We start from the raw sequence: 25,920 nt of genomic DNA, 5'->3' as shown, positions 1-25,920 counted from the left end.
TCAATCTTGAGAGAGTTATTTACTGAATTGTGTTGCTCAGAGCACTGATGCATGCTCTAAGGATATCTGTTGAGTGGGGGCATTTCACAGCCTGAGAAATGTCCCTTCAGATATCTTATTTATCAATGAGTAGCCAAGGAAGATGCCAAGAAGTGGAGGAGCCATGCTATCCAGGAAACCCATTCTTTTCAGGTTTCCACACTCTGCATTATCAGTTTTGATGAAGCTGTACTCTTCAGCTGGAAACTACCCATCAGATATCTGCCCAGCCTTCTGAGTTTGAGACACAGGTGGAGAAATGGTTAATTTTATATTCTCCTATTGTCTGCTATTTAGAAAAGAAAGAGTTGTGATGGATGAAAAACTTACTGGCCTCCTTCAGCACAAAGGAAAAAAAAAAAAAAAACTGTTACAAAATCACTGCAAGATCATTAATATTTTAATTTAAAAAAAAAAACAAAACTGATTTATTTTGTCTGGCTTTGTGCAAGTGCACGTCTGTCATCTGGGTACAAATTTCCAAAAGAGAAATTGCATGCTCCTTTCTGGTCTCTTCAGAACTACGAGTGGTTTGGAGAGCATCTGTTGGACAGCTTTCTGGGTTGTTTCTTTCTGCTAATGAGCAAGCAATGTATTTTATTTCCCTTTTGTGCCTTCTAGTTTTTCCTATCCTTTCAAGCCAGGGGGTAGAAAAAGTAAGTTGAGTTCTTCTAAATAGCAAACAAAACTTCCTACAACCTCTTATCCCCATCCACACTGACAAATTATTTCATTACATCTGTAGCTTTTCCATTTACGCCTGAGGAGTTCTTCTGACAGCATTCATGACTTTGCTAAGCAAGGACTGGTTAGTATCTCATGCACAAAAATAGGCAAATCACATTGCAACAGTAGGCAGAGGATGTATGGGCTTTCCAGCCATCTGTGTTATTAAGTCAAGCTTCTGAGTCAATGCCCATGAGAATTAGATGCCCTGTAAAGCCTGAGTGGAAATACTTGTATGTGTGTCTATGCATGTGCTCTTCTTCCTGTACACTGAACCTCTTAAGTTCCTAAAATGAGTCACATTTCTTGGCAAATATCAAGGGATACCCTGCTCCCTGAAGCAAATGACAGTCTAGAGTGGACTATGTGTTCAAGCTGTTTTCTTTGTTTTTTAATACAAGGGTTTGAGTGTAGATGACTTAATTGGCTGTGTCGGGAGCTCAGGTCACTGATTCCAAATAAAACATCCTCACTATCCAGCAACACACTCTCCAAATTCATACACTGACACTGATTTCTTCCATTTAATCATAGAATCAGAATCTTTAGAGTTGGAAGGGACCCTTCTTTACAAGGACCCTTTCTTTACAAGGAGAGTGGTTAGGCCCTGGAACGGGCTGCCCAGGGAGGTTGTGGATGCCCCGTCCTTGGATGTGTTCAAGGCCAGGTTGGACGGGGTCCTGGGCAACCTGATCTGAATGTGGATGTTTGGTGGCCCTGCTAGGCAGGGGGGTTGGAACTACATGATCCTTGAGGTCCCTTCCAACCCGGGTGATTCTGTGATTCTGTGATTCTTCCAAAGGCCATCTGGTTGAATTCCCCTGCAATGAACAGGGACACCCACAGCTCCATCAGGTGCTCAGAGCCCTGTCCAGCCTGACCTTGAGTGTCTGCAGGGATGCAGCATCCACCACCTCTCTGGGCAATTCTTCCAGTGCCTGACTATCCTTACTATATAAGGATAGCTTATAAAAAAGCTTTTTCCTTACATTCAGTTTAAATCTCCCCTCTTTTATGTGAAACAATTTCCCCTTGTCCTATCACAACAGACCAACAGTCTGTTCCCTTGTTTCTTATATCCACCCATATACACCTCAAAGTTGCTCTGAGCTCTCCCCAGATCCTTCTCTTCCCCAGGCTGAGCAGTCCTGCAGTGAGTTCTCTCAGCCTGTCCTTTGAGTAGAGTTGTTCCATCCTTTGGATCATCTTTGTGGCCCTTCTCTGGATGTGTTCCAACAGGTCCATGTTTTTCCTATACTGAGGACTCCATATCTGAACACAGTGCTCCAGATGAGGTCCACAGCACAGAGCAGAGAGGCAGATCCCCTCTCTCACCCTCCTGGCTGCACTGCTTTGAATGCAGCCCAGGATTCTACTGGCTTTCTGGGCTGTGAGGGCACACAGCCAGCTGCCATCCACCATTTAGAAAAGATGCTATTGCTTTTAATAAAGACATTTCAAAGATGTTCTCATAAGTGTTCTTAAAGAACTCCAGTATTGTGTCTATAGTAATCTGTCAGCCTTAAAGGATCCAACAACACGTCACTACCAGTGATATAAGAAGCAATTAGTTATCAATTAGGAAAGTAAGATGTAACAGTTATTTTGTTGGCAGAAGTGCCATGATAAAAACTCTTTAAATGTACATGAAATGTATCTTTCTAATACTGCATTCAAAAATTTTTACTAATGTTTTATACCTTGCATCTGTGAAATGGGTTAGCCCTTAAACATCCTTTCTTCAGACAGTACTGAGATTCATCCTCATGCTCCATTACATTGCTCTACACTTCCTGGAGACCATCTATAAAATGAATCAGAATACTGTATGGTTACACACCATAATTTTTAATTTTTTTTTTTTTTTTTTTGCTGCATGAGGAAATTGTGGAGGCTGGCTTTTGCATATTTCAATGGTGTTACTCAGCTAAGCATAAGAATAAGGGATCAGAATGGAAGAGAAATGAAGGAAGGAAGGAAGGAAGGAAGGAAGGAAGGAAGGAAGGAAGGAAGGAAGGAAGGAAGGAAGGAAGGAAGGAAGGAAGGAAGGAAGGAAGGAAGGAAGGAAGGAAGGAAGGAAGGAAGGAAGGAAGGAAGGAATAGTTTTCTGTTGTTTGTTTGTTTTTTAGATGTTTTTTCAGTTCTGGAACATTTTCCAGCTTCTCTATTAAAATTCTTTTCTTAGTGCTAGTTTAGCAGAAGTGAGTGTTGAATTAAATTTCTTTTTATAGTAAATTTTCCAAATCAAGGATCCTGCTCTTCAATATTGGTGTACTCACAGACAATGAATTTCTATCTTTCATTATGAGATCTTTGAATTGAGACATTTCTCACAGAGATGTCTTTGGCGTTGTCTTCTTCTGGACTATTTCTCAGTGTGAAGAACTGTGAAAAGAATCAAGTCACGTATTGTATTTGAGGGACCAGACTCTTGTTGTTAGGACTGAGCATGCTGGGGAGTAGTGGGTATTCTTTCTTTATCCTTATCTCCACTTTTCTGTGTGTGATCCTGGCTGGGAAATTCTCAGTGGGTGGAACTTTATCTTCTGCTGCCTATGGGCAAGGTAATATTCTCCATTTGGGATGCTTGGAAGAAAAAGAGCTTAAACAAATGTGTTAGGGACAGCTGAGGTAGAGTTGTTCTTAATATAAGCTGGGGGGGAGATCAGACGATGTCTTGAGGTCCCTTTTGTATTTAGTTTTTCTGCTATTCAGTGATAGTTCAGTGATGCTGGAGCACAGGCAGGGAACTTTATCTGTGGCCAGTCATACAGACTGACTTGTTCCTTTTGAGTGCCAGATTAGATCTTACAGTGAAATTTAATTAAAAAGGATCCAGTTCAACTGAAGTATCAGGAGAAATTTCCACAGCAGTCTCATCCTGTCTCCATGGGGTTTTTCACTTCATTGACTTCTTTCTTTTGTTTCTTTACAACAGTGGAAATGATCTTCTTTCCATCGTCCTAGAACTTGAGCAAGTCATGTTTCCCAGTTTTTCTTCACTGAAGTGAGAGCTACTCAGTATACTTAATTTTCTTCAGCACCTCTGTGGTGTCAGGGTGACCTGCTGTGTTTATAAGGATCTATGGAAGAGTTTGGATGCCCAGCTCTGGCCACAGGCTGACCCAATCCCAAAAGTATAGTTTACAGAATCCTAGATGGGGCCTGATATGGATGTAGTGATCTAAGCAGTGAACTATCATTTGCTTTCACTTTTTCAGGATGCAATTAACTCATTTATCAGAGTGGGTGGAAGAACTGAAGTAGAACCTGAAACAAGCTGCAGGTGTCACAGGAAACAAGACTTAGTGAGCAAAGAAGTTAAATCTTATCTCCTAATAAATGGAAAGGAATCAGTGTTCATTAATTCCAGAGCAGCTAAAGAAAGAACGATGTGTGTGCCTTGCTCTGCCAGAAGCCGTGAGACAAATGGAGCCCCTGGCCATCTGGGTCTATAGAGAGACAAATGGTTTTGTAAAAGCATGGTAAATATGGGAGCTGGCCACAACAGATTTGTGCAGTTGCAGTTTAAGTATTGCTTTCTGTCACCTCTAAATCTAGTTTTGTCTAGAATGGGGCTCGTTGTTTTCTTATCCTAAGTAACAGTAAGAGTGGGATTTACTATCCAAAAGGTAGGCATTTCCTGTTTTGTGAGATACTTTGTGCAGCAAATCCATGTGGAATTGGAAGACTGGAAACTGCGTTTAGGGGGGACTCCTGCCAGTCTGGAGAGTATCCCAGGCAGATCCTTTGAGGCATTGCAATGGTAGTGATGTGTATTCAGACTGAATCCTTCTGGTCCTCCAGTGAGACAGCAGGTGTTTGTAGCAGAAGGGTCTAGATGGTCAGAGCTAGGGAAGAAGTCAGTATTGTATCCCATGATTATAAGCATGAAGTCACAGAAAAAATTGTGTCATATTGGCAGCCCACTCTGAGCTCAGGCCATTTGGAGAAACAAAGAAAGAAAAACAAAAAACGCTACGCATCGTTGGAGAAAGAGCACTTCCAAAGTGCTGGGCCCACAGGGATCAGGGCAGAAGGAGAGACCTAAAGCAACATCTTCCATGTGGTGTGAGCTTGATTCCATGGGTAACGTTAAATGAAAGGGATGCATTTCCTCAATCTCCCACTGATGTCAATCTCTTGTGTTGAGATGAAATGCTGACCTTACCAAACTGAATTTTTTCCCTCCAGGAACGTTTAAGCATTTTGACTTTGTTCCAATTAGGGAGGAAAACAAATGTCAAAATACCAGAGTCTCCTTAGGCAAGAGTAATGTCATTGCCCCATGTGCTGGGCAGTTGCATTTGTTTTTCTGTTCATTGCATCTAATGTTTTTTCCATTGGAAATCTTCAAGTGGAGATGTTTGGGATTGGTTCTGAAGAATTGAACAAGGCTGAGCATACTTCTATGAGCTTTCTTCTCTTTCTTTCCTTGTTCTCCAAGTAATGTGATAAATTGAATCATGTATAGATTCCACATGCATGTGCCTAGTCTTTATTTACTCATGAGCATTTGTATGCAGTCATACACATGCAGTGGCAAGGAGATAATGAAGACAAACAGAACAGTTTTTATGTCAAACAGTGGCAGTAGAGAAAAAGGAATGGAATTCTAATGACACAAATGTGGGGAGAAAATATCTAAAAAGAGAAAAGGAAGAACTGGTTACTGATCCTAACTTCCAGAGAGAGGCAAATCTTTAGCTGAGAGGTAAAAGACCTTCTGTAGTACTGCAAATAATATAATCATTGTCCAAAATAAAAGCAAAATTCACCTTCTCAGCTTCAGCCTGAACTAAAGATATATTTCTAGGGTATCTCAGATGCTTATCTTTGGGTGAGGTTGAAAGTCAGTGCTGTCTTCTTTAACTAATGTCTCTAGAAGGAGTAGAGAGAATTACTTTAAAGTAGAGAACTTAATTTCAGATGGCTAAAGTTAGGTGAAATTGATCTCGTTTTTCTGTCCATCCCCTGCTGTTGCTCAGGCTCCAGTTGAAGACATTCTATACTCATTAACTCCAAGAGAGTTTCTAGTGAGCTAATAAAGGAAGGAATTTATGATTTCAGAAAAGGATAAACATCAAGATCCCTGCTCCCAACAAACAGCCTTGAAAAAAAACAGTGGGTGATATGCTACATAGACAGAGGTCTTGAAATAGAAAGTTGGTTCAACATTTCTGTGAGATGTCAGCAATTTTTAACTGAGCTTTGCCTGGAGATATTCAACTAGTTGGAACTAATCCATTTCCAGAAGAGGTGAATCAGTGTCTAGCAATTCACTAAGCCAGTTGCCCAAGTGCTTGCTGCTAAAAATCTGTGCTGGTTGCTAAAAATCTGCATTTCATTGCTTTCGTGAGGGTACAGTCCAATGGCATGCACAAGTGCATCCAAGGAGGCAGCCCCAAGGTCTCGTTTGAACTGGTGGGGACAGGAACTGCATCTGTCAAGCAGAACATCTCAGGGCAGACCATAAACCTTTGCCTGTGTGTGAGATGAGTGGATGAAGGGTGGGGAAGGAAAAGTGAGCTAGGGAACAGTTTTGTCACTGAGTATAAATTGGCCTTAAGTACTTTGCAGCTGCAATGAAAAAGTTGGTCTCTGCCCATCCGAGGGGACTGGAAATGAACCTTCAGGTATAATAGGGGCTGACACTTTGACAATTGCTTGAATATGCAGCAGCATACATTTCCTTACATGTTCTGTAACAACTTTTCCTGAAATAAATGGAGCTGGATCAAACGGTCAATAAGCCTTTTTTGTATTGGCTTTGTTTGTAGTGAGACAGCAGAGATTTGCCATCAATTTACTGATTAAGTCTGGCAACATTTTAATCAGGTCTTTGCTTGTAGAATGGAATAATGCCTGTCTCTTCCTAGGATATAAAGCCAGGAAATTTAGCCTCTTGTTTAGGATTTGAATGACATTAAAACACAAACCTAAGAAAACTTTTTCCTGTGAGACTTCCTGTAGGACAGTTACTGCAGGTGGGATTCAACTTGCATATAAAGACAGCTAAAATTAGAGATGAGGTTCAGCCAGATGTTCAGTCATCCAAAGGTGAAGGTATAGGAATATTTAGGAGTCAACTGCAAGTGAAAAGACTCCAGACTTGTCATTCTCTTACAACAGCCACAGTGTTCCTGAAGGTGGAAAAGGAGATTAACAGTTCATTACCAGCTTTAAAGGTAACAATGAGAGTAGTCCTTTTGGTCCTAGTAGTGCTACTTAAACACGAAGATTAAGTGATATCACCTAAGGTTATAAGTCTGAAAGTTAGATGTCCAGTCAAATTGAGAGTTCGTGGAAGGAGGCAGGCATTTCCAGAAGGTGACGTGGTGAGATGCCATCCTTTGAGAAAACCTTTGACCAGGTACTCTTTGCAATCTGCAAAGAGGAAAATCTGATATTTTAGACAACCAATGTTTGTTCAGTTAATCCCACGTGTCGGTTCCCATGAACTGTGTCTTGCTCTAAGCCAGGTTTAATTCACTCTAACTTTTAGCCTGGTTTCTAAAAGCAATGACTTTGTATTAAGAAACACCATCAAGGAACAAACAAACAAAACCTCACTATTCTATAGTATTTGTGCTGAACATCCCAGCTTTATGACTATTTTGTGCTTTATTACTCAGTGATCTAACATAAAGAAATCATCTGCCCTTCTCAAAGTTGAGGCTGTTGTGTGATAGTGATCAATTACGCCTTCACTTTCTCAAGAATTTGTTCTTCAAACATGATGATGATTTGATGATCCTTGGGGTCCCTTCCAACCCAAGCCATTCTGTGGTTCTATGATCTCCTCCTGCTGCTGTATGCCTTCAGAGGAATCTCCATGACTTCTAATTTTCCAGTGATGGACTACCTTATGACAAAAGGCACTGAGCTGAATTCAGAAACTGCTCTAGAATCATCACTGAATGTCACATTTGGATTGACTATTGGTTACCCAAAATAGTTGTGCCCTTGCCTGGGGTCTAGCAGTCTGGGTTAATGCACTGGCTGTATTATTGACTCCTTGACCTTAGGCTTCACTGTATTTGTGACACACCGGTTTTATAGGGTTTTACAGCCTTCTTTTGTAGTACAAGGAAATAGATACAGTTAAATTTAATCATTTAAAGGTTGTAATCTGTCTAAACTAATTGTGTAGGTGTTGTACCAGGGATTGGTTCATCACAGAGACCTACCCAAGCCTGCTCTTTGGAGAAGCTGATCTCTCATCACGGACTCTAGAGGGAGCCTGGATGACTGCTTTAGAGCAGATTTCTAGATAGCTAAAATGAGGTGATAGAAATTGTGGCAGGGCTATTTTCTATACCAGCAGTTCTTATTATATTTTTCTATCTCAGCAAAATGCAACATTTGATATTGGAATCTGTGTAGTTCCAGCTGTGTTTTACTTATGCTCTGGTGAGAAGCTGCAAGGAAACTGCAGGTATCAGAAGTGAAACTCAAAGATAATGAGGACCTTCATACACTGATGAACAATTCCTATGGCTGTTACTTTGCTGATGAATAGAAAAAATGAGAGAAGCACTGATAAATATTGGTGTTTTGCAGTATTAAGGGAAAATTCAAGAAAAATCTGTATCAATCATATTTAGTTCTGTTCTTCCTCATCAGAATAATAAAATCTATTACAGTTATTTTACAGCAGTACACTTACTTAATTCTATTACAGATTTGTTTAGACCCTGTCCTTGTCTGCTTGCATGTCAGGACTCTCAGATGTTGTCTCAGTAACTTTTGAACCTGTTGCTCAATTTTAAATAACTTTAACAGCTGGACAAAAGTTCTGTAAATACAAAATTACGGCAAGTTTTGTGAAAATATGTTGCTGTGTGAAGAAGAAAAATTCCAGGAAAGAACCATTCTCATGCAATATGCTGCAGAGTGAAATCCTTACCAAAGTAACAGGAAGGATGGAGCTGCAGGAGACAAAACTCCATAAGATCTGCTGCTCATGGAACTGCTTTTCTTTTCCATTTTCTTCTGCTTATAAAAGGAATTACTTCTCTACGCCTGCCCCAAATTTAAATAAAATTCATTTATTCCGTAGGATGCGTAACCTGTGGTCATGCAATCGCATTATGGTCTGATGAATCTGGGAGGGCAAAGCCTAATTTAGAACCATATTATAAAAAGAAAAGTAGAAAACCCCCAGAGTCCCAGTCCTATAGTAAAATTTGCTTACATGCATCTTTGGTATATTTTTTAGTGGTCGTCTACTTTTGCAACATTGATTTCAGCAACACAAGGTCACCCAAAGGGAAGCTATGAGTAAATCTTATTGGACTCTTGAGAAAACCTAACTATAGGATTCCCTGAAAAGGAGATTGTTATGGGATGGAAAAACAACAACAAAGCAATGGGAAGGCAAAAGAAAGGTGGAGAATGGGAAGAAACAGCCCACAAGTCCATATCCAAACTTAGCAATGCTGATCAGAATTTTTTTGCTTGTTTGTTCGTTTGTTTTTTGCTTTCTTGAAATTAAATTAACATAAACAATGAGAACTGGGGTGGGGAAATAGGTTCACGATATGTCCGGGTTTGCTGTTGACACCCTTCATGCTAGTAAATTCACTCAATCTAAAGAAAACTGTAACAAAGATGAAAACTAAATTACAACACCTCACTGAGAACAATGTGGTGGGTTTTTTTCTCAGTACTGAAGTTAGGGTAAGATTTATGGCTCCTACTTCAACAGTTCAGTTTCTTAGCAAACGAGTCAGGCAAAAAAAATGTCTTACAGATGGTGAGCATTGTCATGGAGAAATTAAGTGACTTGATGGGGGTTAAGAAAACAGATTGTTATAGAGTTGGGAAGTGATCCCAAACCCCTTACATCCTTGCCTGATGATTTAAAATGAGGTTGTCAATGAATTTTAACTCTGTCCAAGTAGAGTGTGAAGTTTACGCCAGTTATCTGAATTCTTTTTTTCACACATCAAAGAGCAAGCAGCTCCAGATGTTTTGTTTCACCTCGCTCAGTTGTCTGTCATTGTGTGAGTTTGTCAAGCTTGGATTGATGCTTCTTTGGCTCCTATTTGCAAGTAAATATTAAAAAGATTTGAGCAGTATGCCACACACAGAAAGGAAGCCATTCGTTTGACTTACAATGACTTCTTGCTGCAGTTCAATGTCTTTTTTCATGTAATTTATTATATCAGGTCTGCTGGACAGCCAAATCATTCCTCCAAGCACTGTGGTCAGCTGGTTGCAGCTGGATTATTAAGGCCTTAATGGACATCATTCCCATTTTCTCGAAGACTCTGTACATTAAGCATACAACCAATCATTTTGGTTGGAAATGAACAATAAAATCATCAAGTCCAATCACCACATGACAAGGTCCAGGAATAAACCATACCTCTCCACATCTACACGTCTCTTAAATACTTCCAGGGATGGCAACTTGACCACATCCCCGAGCAGCCTATTGCAATGCCTGTCCACTCTTGTCAGTTTTCTTTGAAGTCCATAACTTCATTGTGTGTGTGGGCCATCAGCCAGGGCCCATAGTTTTGCAGTCAGCTTCAGCTGCCACTGTTGCCAGTGGAGATGAACTCATACTTCCCTCCAAGAGAACCCCATTCTCTGCCAACTTTTCAATCAAATCGTCACATTCACGTAGGCAGCCTTAAATTGGGAGAGAAAGGTGATCCAGAATAAAACTAAATATATTTTCTTGGGGTCATTTAATGCAAGACATTTCTTGAGCCATCCAAATGGTGGTCACAGGAATGCTTGTGGCATTACTTGCTAAAATATGGTGTGGGTGGACAGGAGTGAGCAGACAGGTGAGCAGAAGGAGGGTGAGAGCATCTTTCTGTCAGTGGTCCAATTTATGCTTCAACAGAATGGGGAGTCCAAGAATTCCACCTTTGCTGATAGTCTAAGTGTTCAGCTTACCAAGAAAGTCAGTGCACCAACAAGTACTGATGATTGCATAATGCTCAGTGGAAAAGTTTAACCAAAAAGTAAATAGCAAAGCTTAGTTACACTGAAGAATAAATGTTGTGCTCTTGCTTAGACGTCCCAACCTCCTCATCATGAACATTTTATTACCAGTGAAATAAAACCTTCTGTGCCATGTTCTCTGAGAACATGAAGTCAAAGAAGAACATGAAGAAGCAGTGGGAGATGCAGGGTGTGGTCTACATAATTTGTAAAAAGTAGAATTATTCTCTGATTTCAGCTCCTCATGTGTAAATCGTCTGAAGGCATGGAGAAAGCCCAGGAACCACTTCATGATTGGAAGGCAAATGTGATGTAGTTAAGAATGAAGGAGAGGGGAATTTGGGGATTTTTTTTTTTTTTTTTTTTTGCTAATTGGAGAGGGGAGTTGAAGGGAGGAGAGGAGAGGAGAGGAGAGGAGAGGAGAGGAGAGGAGAGGAGAGGAGAGGAGAGGAGAGGAGAGGAGAGGAGAGGAGAGGAGAGGAGAGGAGAGGAGAGGAGAGGAGAGGAGAGGAGAGGAGAGGAGAGGAGAGGAGAGGAGAGGAGAGGAGAGGAGAGGAGAGGAGATTTTCTGATTCCCTTCTAACCTTATTTTCTAGGAAACAGCATTTGATATCTTGCAGGGGAAAAAGTGTCCCAGCAAACATAAACTAGTAATCCAAGTGAGCAAATTGTGTTGTAGGATATTTATTTCCATAGTCACCCAACAGGTTTTTGTGAAAGGGTATTAAGAAGAATAAAATAATAGTGATTTTCAGTCTTTTGGAAATGGTGTAAGAAGGTTTTTTTATGGATGCTGTAAGATACAGAAGGAATTTTCTTTCCAACATGTTTTTTTCAGCAATATTTTCTCTAGTTGAGATTTAAGGGAGGAACCAGACACCAAATTTCAGTCACCAGAACTGTGCTCCAGATCTCAAAGTATTTAATAGATGTGTTCAGTCTGCCTCCCCATGTGAACAAGTCCAAGGAAACCTCAGAAAAAATGCCAAATGTTTAAAAACTCAGCAGAGACTGATGAAAAGAGAAGAAAGCAGAGGCCAGTTGTAGACACTATATACAAAATAAATCTTTAAACATGATTTTCCTGTGAGGTTTGTTTTGTTCACTTAATGAAAATGTCATTAGCAGAGATGTAGGAATGAACCCAGCAGGGGAGTTGGCATTTGACTTTATTGAAGCAACCCTTGTCCCTTTTCACCCCACTTCCATATCACCTGTATCTTCTGTGTAATGACAAGGGTTAATGATAGCACTGCAGAGGTCAAACACTGGAAGGTGATTAAAAAAATGAACTGTTTTCCATATACCTTGGTTCAATGAGTTCAAAGGCAAGAGAGCACACAGATATGCATATCTTGGTTTGGATTACAGCAAAGCTTCACCTGTGAGGCCATTTGAAAATGTGTGGGCTTGCACTACAGGTAAATTGTCATCTAGAGTTAAATCAACAATATTTTAGGGAAATACACCAATTCTCCTGTCTTTTTGCCTTGGCCACCTTTGTAGAGAGCTAAAGGTTGCATTTGCTAAGGGAAATGACAGTTCTTCTAATTCAAGAACTGCTGCACCTTCTCTGAAGTAAATTTTGAATAGGTGGTCATTTTTAACTTAAAGAGGTCCTTTTCTGTACAACATCTAAATGAAATAACATAGAATCATAGAATGGCTTGGTTTGGAAGGGCCATCAAACATCACCTAATTCCAACCTTCTGCTGCAGGCAGGGTTGGCAATCACTAAATCAAGTATAGTCAGTGTCTATGATCCTACCATGTGCCAAATAGAGAACACAAGCTGAGACAGAACAGTACAGAACGGGATGGGATGGAAGAGAAGAGAAGAGAAGAGAAGAGAAGAGAAGAGAAGAGAAGAGAAGAGAAGAGAAGAGAAGAGAAGAGAAGAGAAGAGAAGAGAAGAGAAGAGAAGAGAAGAGAAGAGAAGAGAAGAGAAGAGAAGAGAAGAGAAGAGAAGAGAAGAGAAGAGAAGAGAAGAGAAGAGAAGAGAAGAGAAGAGAAGAGAAGAGAAGAGCTGGAAGGCGTCTACAAGGTTCTTTAATTCCAACTACCATGTTAGTGTAACGTGTACCAAAACTAAGATGATTTTCATCCTCTGTCATCCAGGGGAGCTGAGAGAAAACACCTAAATGGTTACTACCATCAGAAGCATCAGCATGAAACTCACCTTGTCAGTCTGTAGCAGCCTGGATCCGGGAGACCTTGCAATGTCAGGTGGGTCATCAGATACCACAGGTCTTATGTCTGGAGTTAAACGGCATGGCACTGTTTAGTGATATATCTCCTGCCTACATTCACTGAGAATCAATCCCACAGCTCACTTGCAAATTGCATAGCAAACTTGCAGAACAAGCAGGACACTGCCATAAATAGATCTACAAGGTTTCCTTAAGCCTGCTTTTTCCTCTAGTACTGGCCAGACCTCTTTTCAGCTCTTTGCTGTCATTTGTAATGTGTTAGCCTTGAGGCAAAGAACCATATCTGTAGGTTGCATTTTCAGGCAACGTAGCAGCTCAAGAAGTTTCTTGATCTGTGTGATGAAGGACATGTTTCTGTCTGGCCACCATTTGAAATGTTGTGACTGCTGCCTGGCCTGCCATAGCTGCAAAGCTGTTACAATAGTGTGACAAGCAGTTTTCAAATCTCAGAGTGCTTGTGAGATGCTAGAAAGTTTATGGACCACAGCATCCTTTTCCCTGCTGAGAAGGATGGAAAAGAAAGAGCTCAGTTGCCTTATCAGAAATGAATGAATGGCTGATCTGTTATTAGCTAAGGGTCCCAAAGGCAAGAAGCAGTTAACAGCCAGCAAACTCCTACCATGAGTATGGTAATGGCTAATGCCCCAGGGATATTTTTTTCTCTGTAAGGAGAAAGTAATCATGCAGAACTGAAACACTTTCCTTCCTGCTTCTACTCTGCAGAGACAAGAGTGAAAAAAAAAAACAAGGCTTCAGTGGAACTCCATTTAAGGGGAATGGTGGCAATCTCTCTTAGAAAACCTTTAAAAGTACAGTTCTTTTCTATTGCTGATTTGCAAAGAGTTCTGTTTTTGGGCACTTGAGACCTAAAAATCATAGAATCATAGAATCATGGAATCATGGAATCATAGAATCACAGAATGGCCTGGGTTGCAAAGGACCACAATGCTCATCCAGTTCCAACCCCCTGCTGTGTGCAAGTCACCAACCAGCAGCCCAGTCTGCCCACAGCCACATCCAGCCTGGCCTTGAATGCCTGCAGGGATGGGGCATCCACAGCCTCCTTGGGCAACCTGTTCCAGTGCCTCACCACCCTCTGAGTGAAAAACTTCCTCCTAATATCCAACCCAAACCTCCCCTGTCTCAGTATAAAACCATTCCCTCTAAATACTCTTTATCTGGAAATGTTTGGAGAGTGTGATAGAGGTGATGGGGAACATTTTCCTCCCTGCTTATAGTCTTTACAGGCCCAACACTTGCTTCAAACATCTTTCTTAAAGTGCCACTTTGTCTTTGGACTAGAAGATCTTAGAAGGTCTTTTCCAACATTAACGATTCTGTGATTCTGTAATATTTTAATGTAAAATTTGGGAGAAACTGATCTCAGCCCCTGTGGCCTCAAACGCAGAGGTCAGTTATTGAAGCTGAACTTTGATCTGTTAGTCTCTGCTGCCAGATATGCCTTGCACAATTTCAAGCACTCTGTGGGCTCATAACACATGCTCTCTGATCAACTGTGACAATAAAGTATCTTGGCACATTTGGGAAGGCTGTCTATCTATCACGTTTTATCCTTTCATTTAGCATCCTTTTCCCTACTCCAACAAAACCCAAACCATTGGAATTGTTGTAACATAGCTCTGCTATTGTAAATATACTCTAAAATGTATGCCAAAAATTCAGAAAGCTAAAGGAGAAAATGCTTATCTCATCAGAATCACAGAAAGGGGAACTTTCTCTGTCACTGGTAAGTAAAGTTTATCTGGAGAGCTTGAGTTATTTCATATGTAAAATACTCCTCCTTTGTTACACCAATTGCATTATTTGTAGGCTGATTTTAAATATAGGCTGCAGAAATAGACCATAAAGCAACACTCACCTCAGAGGTATTTCCCGCTTTTCTAGGGGCAGATTGTGTAAGAAAAATGGCTGTGGCTCACTTTGAGTTTGCTGGATGTCTCTGATGAACTGCTCTCTGTTCACACATCTGAGCACTCTGTGAAACCTGAGCTTGTAAACTCTATACAGACTCCATTAGGTGTCCTCCTGCTCATCCTGATGCCCTGTTCTCTATGAGCAGAGTTTTGTGATTGGCTACCAAAAAGAAAAGGATAATTCAGTTAACTTATTGTGATTATTGTTCCGCTCAGTTTTCTGACATCCTTGTGAAAATGCAAGCAGTTATTTCTAGTTCAGTTACAGTGACTCTAACACTGTGAAACTACCTTTTTCTTTTCCTAATTCCTATTAATAATGCAACAATTATTTCATTAGGGAACTGTTGGAGAGGGTCCAGAGGAGGCCACTAAGATAATTAGGGGACTGGAGCACCTCCCCTACCAAGACAGGATGAGTCAGCCTGGAGAGAAGAAGGCTGCAGGATGACCTCATTGCAGCCTTTCAGTACCTAAAGGGAGCCTATAAATAGAGGGCAGTCAACTCTTTGAAAGGGTAGATAACAGCTGGACAAGGGGGAATGATTTTAAGTTGAAGAAGGGAAGATTCAGGTTGGATGTCAGGAGGATTTTTTTCACTACCAGAGTGGTGAGGTGCTGGAACAGCTGCCCACAGAGGTTGTGGATGCCTTGTTCCTGGAGGTGTTCAAGGCCAGGTTGGATGGGGCCCTGGGCAGCCTAGTCTGGTATTAAATGGGGAGGTTGGTGGCCCTGTCTGTGGCAGGGGGGTTGGAGATTCATGATCTTTGAGGTTTTCCTTCCAACCCTGGCCATTCTGTGACTTTATGATTATTGTGCACCAACCTCCTACAGTTTATTCCTTTCTCTGGTCTTTTATGTTCTTCCTTTCCATGTGTCATTACAGCAAATCATCATTATGCCAACATCTATACCTGAAGATTTTACAATAGTACAATATCTTCCCAATGGTTCACCAGGGATTGCTTTTTATTCATTTCAAGTTTACTGATAATGCACTTTTCTTATTTGCCCAAAATATTCATAGAGTGATTCATTTATCTGTTCTTTTGTGTTTATGGAAAATTTTCTTTTAGGCTAATGCCACACACACAAATCTAAGCAAACTTTAAGTTAAAAAACATCTTAAAAATAGATAATTTACCAATACAAGCCCTGAAAAACAGAGCAGGCAATGAGCACCTAGTAATTTTCCCATTGTGACTAGGATGAGATAGAACAAGTTAGAACACCTGAATGTAAAGCGAACTGCAAGCACAGCAGCACTTTCTTAAATAATTTTGCCACTACAAAGACAAAAATACATTAAAATCTAAAAAAAAAATCAAGACAGAGCCTGAGAAATCCAGAGTAATGTGCTCTGTTGCTTTTGACTGCAGCTAAATGTTGCACATTCTGGAGATCTTGTTCAAGAGGATTAATTTTCCTAAGAACGAAATTGAAAAGAGGCCCAATAGCAGAACCATCTGCAGAACTGGAGTTGTTTGGAAATATTTCTCTGGCTTCAGTGAGTCTCTTCCAGCCAGTGCAATCTGGCAGTCTGTGGAAGTTTTATCAACAGTTACCATATTATAAAGATATTATTTTAGTCTGGTTCTGTTTTAATAGTCGTAAATGTAAAATTGGAGTCTGTAGATTGATCACAGTGTATGCAAGCTCCTGAATAATATCTTAAAAGAGACACCAGCTGCAAAGCTTGTGCAGCTACTGAATTGGGATGACAGGGTTTTGCTGAGTCAGCAGAGTTGTATCAGGCTCATGCATATGAGATATCAAACTCCATCTACTTTCCCATTGCTTTTTGTGTGAGATAAATATGCTTGATGCTCCTGCAGAATGATTCTATGATTGTAAAAGAGAGAAAAGGATCCCCTGCAGATCCTGGGCTCATCTGAAAAAGCAATGAAATAGAAGCTTTTGCTGAAATGCAGTTGGATCTCTTGAGCACTGGATCTCGAGCCATAAATTACTCAGCAAAATGAAAAATAGTTCATCATAAGATTGGACTTTAGAAATTGATCATAGAATTTCTAAGGCTGGAAAAGATCTTTAAGATCATCGTGTCCAACCCCAACCCACCCCTCTAACATGTCCCTTAGTACCACATCTCCACATTCCTGAACACCTCCAGGGATGGTGACCCCACCACCTTCCTGGGCAGCCTGTGCCACTGCATCACCACTCTTTCAGAAAACACATCCTAACATCCAGCTTGATGTTTGAAGGCAAGTGAAAAGAGCCCTGTAGCCAAAAACCAAAACCTAAACATGACAATTCAGCCGAGGTGTGATCTGTTTTCCCTAGCCCAGAATAGTGTGGTCTTGTGTACCGGAAGAGAAGTACTATTAACTCTACATAGCTCTTCATAGCTGAAGCTGGAAATGAAACCATCTAGTGATGTACAAGTTTTCTTTCTGAGATGGTGGAGCTGGCACTGTACTCATGCTCCTGCACACTTCCTAACATCTCTTGGAAGAAACACAAGAAAGTTGTGCTCTAGCCTAAGTCACTGAGTATGTTACAATTTCTTGAGTATCCATCTGCTGCAGTAATAAGCCTTACGTACATCATGAAATATTGGTTTTGCCTTACATAGCTTGCTGCCAATGGGAATAAAAAAGTATTCTTGTGTTTTTGTAGCAGCCAAGCTGTTACAGGAACAAGGAACGTGAATGGAACCAAAATGAGGTAATGTCACTTCTAATGAACCTGTGGTCGACATTGGAACAGAAGGCATTTAAAAAAGGGAAAACAGGAAAGTCTTGATCCTGAGCTGAAGATTTCCGCAGTATGAGCAACAAGGCAAGGTAGCTGATTACATCTGAAATGACTAGGAAACAACAGCTAAATACTGAATTAGTAGATACTGTAATTAGAGCAGTTGAAAACTTTTTGTTCTGATTTCAAAGAAAAATAAGAATTCTGAATAGAAAATAGATCTGCTTCAGCTGGTTGGTTTTTGGTTTTGTTTTGCTTTGTTTTGTTTTGTTTGTTTGTTTTTTAGTTAAACGTAGGCCTGAAAATACTGTTTCAAGGTAACTGGAAGCATTTAATTGGGCTGAAATGAATGCAAAGTTCACTTCCAGTCATTGCCATGACTAAATCAGATGCTAACTTCTAGCTTGCTCAAAGCAAAGAAAGTATAATAAATGCCATGTTTACCCACACAGGACAAAGAAATAAGGTGTGGTTTTCCAGGTAAGTACAATCAGTATTACTGTTGCAGCTGTTAATAACATTAGATATGATTACAACCTGATTGAAGGAAGACATCTTCTTAACTCACAGTTAACAAAGAGACCAGTTCTTTTGAAGATCCTCTCTTGGCAAAGTCATACCTGGAGAAGCACTGCCAAATCCAGGGTCCTTAATAAAGAACGTGACATATTTGTTGGTACATTGTTTTTTTTCCCAGATGAACTGCATTTCAGGTCTCTTTTACAGCTAAAGTTTAACTATCCTTGCAGCAAAGCAGCTTTTCAAGCAATCTTGTTGGAAGAGATCGGGGGTGGGAGAAAGTAGTTTAAAAATTAATAGAGGTACTTTTTTCTTAATTGAACTATAAATACTATTTTAATGGGTATTTTGTTATATGAAAATATAGTCAGAAAATTCATCTAGAAGACTGAGAACCACTCACGGTGTTCCAAAATTGTCAGTTCTCAGAATAAATATGAAATATATCTCATATTTCTTGTGGGTAGTGATTTCATAATGCACAAAACTACTGACAGTTTATTGCCCTTCCTTCAATTTCTCAATACTCTGGATGACTTTTTAAACGCATTAGTGAGAAGAGAATCTTTCAAGAAAAACATTCTCAGTAGTAAGTTTGCCACTTGGCTCAGTTGTTTCAATAAGACTTTCCCTTCACACGTGTTGGTTTGGGGTTTTTTGGTTGTTTTTTTTTTGATGTTGCTGTGTCTTTTTGGTACTGTTTTTGGCTATTTTTTTTCTTGTATCCTCGTAGAGTAGACATCTAAGATGGGTCAGATAAACTGCATCTAGAGGAGCTGTTTTCCCACCACTGACAGAAAAGAAGGCAATAAGCCTTGAACATGGTGCACGAATCCGGAGCTGAAAGCCATTGTCTGAAGTGGGATGTAGTGAATATTAACTACTGATGTGGACAAAATGGATTCCTACACACTTATTTAATCTTTGTCTCTCACCTGCTCTGATATAACATGCGCTATACCAGGTACATGTAGTATACAGCTGCACCAGAGTCAAGGTAGATCAGGCAGATCAAAGACAAGGACACAAAGAGATTCAGAGCCATGGAAAGGATCTCCTTCTGTCTCAGATGTCAGCCAAATTCTTTCTAGATCCTGTTTTAGAGGTAGGAAGTTATTCATTGGTTGCGTTCTGACTCAGTACCACCTAGACTGGAACAATCCTGCTCCAGTCACCCAAAATAGCCTTCTGATTTGCAACCTAAGTCTATGTTGGATCAATCTTTAACCTCTCTTTGTGTGCCAGTAATGACTTTCAGCATAAATGAATAACTCCTGGTAGGAGTTCTCTCAGGTATCTGTATTCCCACTCAACATTCACTTTGCTGGGCTAAGCATGATATGTTAGCACACCTCTGTTTTGTTCTTGTGTCCTTGTCTCCTGGTTGTGCACTCTGTTTGCATATTATTTTGCTCTAGGGTGAATAATCAGCTGTTTGACTGGGTCACCATAACTTCAGGTTCAAACCATGCCCCTTAGTATGGAAACAACAGGACATTCACTTGGACTCACTCAAAGATAATAAATTCATAGCTTTAATCAGCCCTAAGCAAAACAACCACCCCTGCCCATGGTCATCCCAGGAGTTTTTCCATGCAGCTATTTATGTATCTGTTCATCTTTCCTGATCATGGGTTGGTAGGGCTGGAAAAATACATAGGGCAGGAGGTTCACAGCTAGGACTTGTCCTAGTTGCTCACCCTCATCTAGTCACAGAAACTTTCCTAAAAGTCAGTGCAGGGAAAAGGTGTTTCTGGAGGGCTGTGTTTACAATAGATCAGGTGAACTGCTTGATAAAGAGACCTTTCTTCCTTCAATAATGGTAAGGGGTGGCTACAAAGGACCTCATGAGACTACAGGTGGGATTCAATTCACCCAGCTTCAGACATCTAGAATGTCACTCCTTCATCTGTGCTAATGACTGAAACTCATCTATAGCCTACAGGAAAAAATAGGAATTGGGAGAATTATGAGTAGGAATCTACAGGACTTTGATCTGTCTTACATGTATCTAATGTGTCCTTGAGATGCCAATTTCTATCTATGGACTATGAGTGGCTAGGCTGGATAGGGCTTAGGGCAACCTGGTCTAGTGCAAGATGTCCCTGCCGTGGGGCTGGCCCTAGATGTCTTTAAAGTCCCTTCAATCCAAACCATCCTAAGATTCTATGGAATGTATATGAATTGTGATTAGTTCAAGTGCAGGTATTAGTATAAACTAGATATCTATATTTACTCAGAAAAGTCATACCTAAAATCTCATCAAAAGCAAGGAAAATAGCTGCAAATGAAGGACAGAAAACATTTCACTGCTCTGCCAAGCTTCTTGCAATTACATGGGCTTTCCTTTCACTTATGTTATTGGAGCAACTCTGCAAAACATCTCCCACTCTGGTTTCCCTGGGCTGTGCTGCCAACCAATGCTGACCAGCCCAGGGCAGTGTGTATTCAAAGCAAGGCTATTCCTTGAGAAAGGAAGAGAACAAAGACCGAACAGTTTGGAGGGACATGGGATATTTTTCCACCTTCCAAATGGAGGTGGTCAAGAAAGGAAGGCAGACACTGGCCATGTATGGGAGGGTTACCATTGGCTTCTGTTGGTAAAAGACTGATCCTCAATGTGTCTGAAATGCCATATTTTGTTTATCTGGTTTTTACTTTGCCGTATCAGTATGAACTCTCTTGAGCCCTCGAGCTTCTTATCAGGATTACGCTGTTGTCTGGATTTGTGCTCCTCTCATCATATGTGGTTCTGTCTATCAAAATTATGTTAGAATGCACAGCCCTGCTGCACCAAACTTGTGAAAATATGGCTCAAAGACAATCAAATTGCTCGAACCAAAGGTTGTGAAGTTCCCACTTCCCCACATTTGTATGCATTTTGGTGATTTGGAGGAATCCCATGGAACAATCAAGACACTGCTGTGAATCATGCCAGTTACTCTGCATACATACCAAGAGATCTGTCCTTATTTGGATACCTTTGGCATTAGATATTTAAAATTCATCAGTTTGATTTCTTTCGTAATGAAAGGGAAATAGGCATTTTCAGTAGTAGATTAACTCAATTTGTCTCAACTCCCTTAAGAGCAGACAAATTTCCTTTTAGACTTTTGAACTTAAGAAAGATTAATCCTTCCTTAATCATTTAATCCAAACGTAACTTTTAGGTTCCCCTGATGGAAAAGGGAGATAGGGAAATCAGAAAGGCTATTCATGATATTTTAAGAGTGAGATTTAAGGCCTATGGGATAACACTAATGAAATAAATGTTTGGTTTTTTTTTTCACTGTTTAGAAAGAAACCAGTTAACAAGGCAGGGGAGACTTTAAATCTTTCTATGGCAAAGATTGGGTGGAAGGATTTCTTAGGTGTTTCAATTCTATTCCTTTCATCCTTTTTCTATTCCTGGATTTTAAGATCAAAGCAAAAGCTATATTCAGACTGCCTGCCCTAAGAGCCATTTTTTTTCTGTGTCGTTAAGCATGACTCAGTCCAATCTGTGGAGAGACTTTATCCAGTGCTTTAATACCTACATTCAGATCATAATTCATAGAATCATAGAATCAGTCATAGAAACATACAATGACAGAATGGTTTGGGTGGCACCAACTTAATAAAATTTGCTCCATTACTGAACAAAAGATCTGTGTCTACTACTTGGTGATCTGTGATCTGATTGCTTCCAGCTCTCTTAACCTTTGCTGCCTTTGATTACAACCAGATTGACTATCTGAAAAAAAAAACCCTGAGATTTCTAGTTCTTAGTCACTATTAAAACTATTAACTACTATGTAAAATGTCCAAGGACCCTGAAGGCAAACGCAGCACCATGACACTGGTCCTGTAAGTAGGCTGTCTCCCTCCAGTTAGGATAGGCTGCCCGTATGCATACATACAAAGGTATTTTGGGAACAGTTCTTAGTTCACACCATTCTCCTAGTCATGCATAAGCTGGGCAATGTTTCTAAAAGGCAGTTTGGGAGCAGAGATTCCATGTTGAAGGAGTAACAGAGCTTAAGAATACTCACCCATAGCATTTACTGCCAATTGGCCTTTGTGCATGGTACTTCCACATTCAACTCACTGCCACAGACTCAGCCAGCCAGTACAGGGCTCTGCAGGGAGCTGGGTGCCTCATCTCCACCCAGAAGCTGTTTACTGGTGGCATCTGGGCTTCTGTGGTTCCTGGAAAAAGTGATTAGCCATATTCTTCCTTTGTGTGAAGCAGTGCCTTCTGATGGTTCCTGCTGAGGTGCTCAGAGAGAAGCCATTGTCTAAAATAGAAATAAAAATGGTGGCAAGATGCCCTTTCATACAAGGGAAAGAAAGCACAACTTTGGCTTACTAGTGAATGCCACCCTGCTTTCAGCCGTGACTGACAGCTGAGGCAGGCATGGCTTGCAATCCGAAATGGCTATCTCAGCTGTAAATTGTGGGCCAGCTCACAGAGCTGAAATAAAAACGAGTGATGGGATGGAGCAGCAAGCCAGACTACTGGGGCTGCACATGCAGTGACAGCTTCCCACAGTCATTCTTTGGTAAAGGGCTGTTTTCCATTTGCTAACTAAAGCTATCCTGTTTAGACAACATTGACCTTCAGGCTGAAAACAGCTGGTGACTTTGTGGCTTCCAGGAGGGAACAGCTTGGGAGGCCATGCCTTCTTAGGCTTACTATTAAAGTCATGAAGGAAAAAAGCTGCTGGAGGCAGGGAGATAGTTTTGGGATGCAGTCTTGTGATGCAAAGGCGCTTTTTGCTGAATCAAAAAATGATCCCACGTCTTCCTTGCTTCTTAAAGTACTCTCACACCTCTCTCTTGGATCTTCAACCGTGATGCTATACAGTGCAATGGACCAAGGTAGCTGGTTTGTTTCCAGCCCAAGTAACTTCCCATTCTGGCTCACTGCATTGTCAGACAGATGGCACAAAAGTGGGAGAGAGGGCCACTCTTTTTGACAGCAGTGTGCACTTCAAGATTTCGTGAGGCTGCAACCTTGGAATAATGGAAATGAATGGCTTTTTGCTTACAAAAATAGACGATTCCAAGGGCAAGGGCCATGGGGTAAGATCTCAGTAGGAGTGATTCGAAGACAGAAGGCAAAATGCATCCAGCAGGCTTGGAGTGGACAGACCTCCCCAGAAAACACAGGAAAACAGTTGGCAGTATTTCAGATGTGTAACTGAGTGGCAGAGTGCTGTGGAAATCAGATTCAGAAATGGGATAAAAAGGGAATAGAGAAGCTTCTAGAATATATGTGCAAATCCAATGGCTTAGAAAGTCCCCAAACTGGTAGGATGCATCTATTAGAAACGCAACTGTAGCCTTGGCATGCTTCTTCTCTGCCTACCTCACTGTCTGCTGTCAGAGAAAGGATACTGAACTCAAGCACTTGCCTTAACTGGATTTTTTTCACTTCGGTTTGCAAACCTGTAATATACAGAGGAACAAACATGCATCATGCCCGGATCACTGTGAGATACAAAGTTTGCACTTCGAAACAAAGGATTTGCAGCAAAGGATCACTTTGCAGATACATTGAGGACGTTTGAAATCACAGTCTGCTTGCATGATCCATCTTGCTAACGAATGAAAGCTGGCCAACTTATTCTCCTGCTAAAAACCAAGATCAACCCGTTTTCAAGCAGGTCAAGCAGGCATTCAGGTTATACAAAGCTTACCAGTGAGTCTCTTCATAACTGTGCAGACTTCTGTATTTCCTCCACCCACCAAACATCTCCATCCAAGGAATGGAGAATAAATCCATACTATGGGAGAGCTGTTTTTTCTTGCAGCACTCAGTATCCTCAGACTGTAGTTTCTGTAAGCAGATTATACAGTAAGCTCATACGATAGATACTGCATTGGTTTGTCTTTGCACTGAGTATCATCAGGAAAAGAGAAAGTAGTAGAAGTTCATTGAGTTTCCTTCCTTTCTGGGCACAAAATGATTTAAAAATAAGATGCTACTATGATGAGAGACTCCATTTAAAGTTAACCTGAGGTCAAAGTGTGTCCTTCAATCTGAAATTGTAAACATATCTAGCGTAAACCAAGAGGCTTTTTTTGCATTCATACTTGCTTCCTGTGGATAGTAGGAGCAGAGGTTATGAGAGTGACAGAAGTATAAAATGTCAACATACATTTGTTCTTGTTTGTACTCCTAAAGGGTTTGAAAAGATATATTGGCCCTGTGGGTATATCAACTCACTGATGCTTATTCATCCTCAATACGTTTGGTAGAAAAAAATCCCTGCATCATTGTACCTTTAGCCGTGGTCCAAAGAGATTTCGGAGATCTCAACAAAGTTGCCCATCTCATGTCAAGTAGAACAACATGTGAAGTTATTCTACTCAAACAAACCATTTGATTTCACATCTTTGCTTCAACTGCTCCATCATCATCAGACTTCTGTATGAATCTCTTTACTGAATCAATTCTTCTTAGGTTGTTGCCCCAAAGAGTGAAGACAGACATTAACTGTTTAGTTTGGATACTCCAAACTTGCGTCATTTCAGCCTGATCCTGATTGCAGTAAGCATGGGTGCAATACCACAGAAAACACTTAAATATTAAGTACTGAGGTCTATCTTGTCTGAAGATATTTGCCTCCAGTTAAGCAGTAAAACGGCTCTGTCTTCAATTTCAGAGGCTTTAAACTCAGTCCTGGTTGGTGGTTGTGGTTGTATGTATGTGGCCATGGCTCACTACACATGATAAATGTGTATGATAAAGCTTTGCAGAGGATCGAAGTGTGAGATAAATACATCCAAGCAGCTCAGCAATACCACTGATCAGAGTGTTCACTTTGTACCAGTTGGTTAAGGCCTCCAAGGAATTGTTCCAGGTGCTCAGCAAGGAAAACACTCCTCTGTCTCCACCAGCTGCCTTGAATGTGGTTCTTACACACTATGGACTTCCCCACTGGCAGGACAAAGTTGCATTTTCTTAGCTCCAGCCACCTCTCTGCCTGGGATGATTCATGTTCATTTGCAACAAGTTTCATCTTTCATTTTCTGATAGCACTGTGAAATATGTGCCTTTATTTATTAATTTATCAAGTAATTCATTTATTTTCTGTGTGTGTTTGCCCTTAATATACAATGAATGATTGTAGAGCATTGCAGTTCTGAAAATCTCTGATCATCTTCGTCTCTTCCTTGTCATCCTGAACTCTTCTGGATGCTCTTCTTTATGTGATGTCAGGAGAAGAAAGAAAAAAAGACTTTGTTTTAGCTTTGGGAGGTTATGATTGAGGAGTGTTTGATAAGGTGAGGCACTGTTTCAGTGAGAAAGAGGTAACCAAAAGCATGAAGCTGAAGAGAAACGAGGGGTATGTTCACACCATCACAAGAAGAATTAGGCTATCACAAGAGCTTATGAGCATCTTTTGAGATTTTGTAGCAGACCACATGTATTTATTCATGGTCCTAGTCCAACGGATGACCATGAAGAATAGTGACTTCTGGAAACATCCCACTGTTGGGAATGCTCTCAGTTTATATGAATAGAACCATAGAATATCCCAGGAAGAACCCATATGGATCATTGAGTCCAACTCCTAGTGGTCTGTGTTGAGTCAACATCACAACTGTTAGAAGGAGAACACTAACTGGTTACTCATGTTTTAAATGTTAGACATAAATCCATGGCAGACATGAAGAAAGCACAATTCCAAATGAAGCCACAGTGTATGGCTGAAGGAAATAAATGAGAGAAATTTTCCCTTCACTAAGAAATACTACAGGGAAAACTATTTCATTTTAAGGTAAACTGGAAGTTCTGCGCTGCGTTGACACAGAATCAGGTA

At 40.6% G+C, this 25,920-nt stretch overlaps 2 long non-coding RNA genes across 4 annotated transcripts in view; one reads left to right on the top strand and one right to left on the bottom strand.

Annotated features, from left to right (window-relative positions):
• Positions 1-1,564: 1,564 nt before the first annotated feature.
• On the bottom strand, positions 1,565-15,164 carry LOC128086924 (uncharacterized). The gene is made up of 3 exons (XR_008209602.1): positions 14,818-15,164; positions 12,908-12,984; positions 1,565-2,569 (listed from the first exon to the last, which is right to left on the bottom strand). It is a non-coding gene; the product is annotated as an uncharacterized LOC128086924 (long non-coding RNA).
• Positions 11,269-25,920, top strand: part of LOC128086922 (uncharacterized) — a 33,645-nt gene continuing 18,993 nt past the window's right edge. Inside the window, exons 1-3 of one of the 3 annotated variants that reach the window (XR_008209598.1) lie at positions 11,269-12,149; positions 12,847-12,954; positions 17,469-18,573. This is a non-coding gene — a long non-coding RNA (uncharacterized LOC128086922). Of the gene's footprint in view, positions 12,150-12,846; positions 12,955-13,661; positions 13,855-17,468; positions 18,574-25,920 lie in introns of those variants that run through there. The other 2 variants (XR_008209599.1, XR_008209600.1) reach the window with 2 other exon arrangements.

This window comes from Tympanuchus pallidicinctus, unplaced genomic scaffold (genome assembly GCF_026119805.1).
Source record: "Tympanuchus pallidicinctus isolate F22 unplaced genomic scaffold, pur_lepc_1.0 scaffold3, whole genome shotgun sequence".
NCBI classification, from domain to species: domain Eukaryota; kingdom Metazoa; phylum Chordata; class Aves; order Galliformes; family Phasianidae; genus Tympanuchus; species Tympanuchus pallidicinctus.
The sequence above is the reverse complement of the archived record's forward strand: the minus strand, read 5'-3'. Positions and strand labels throughout refer to the sequence as shown.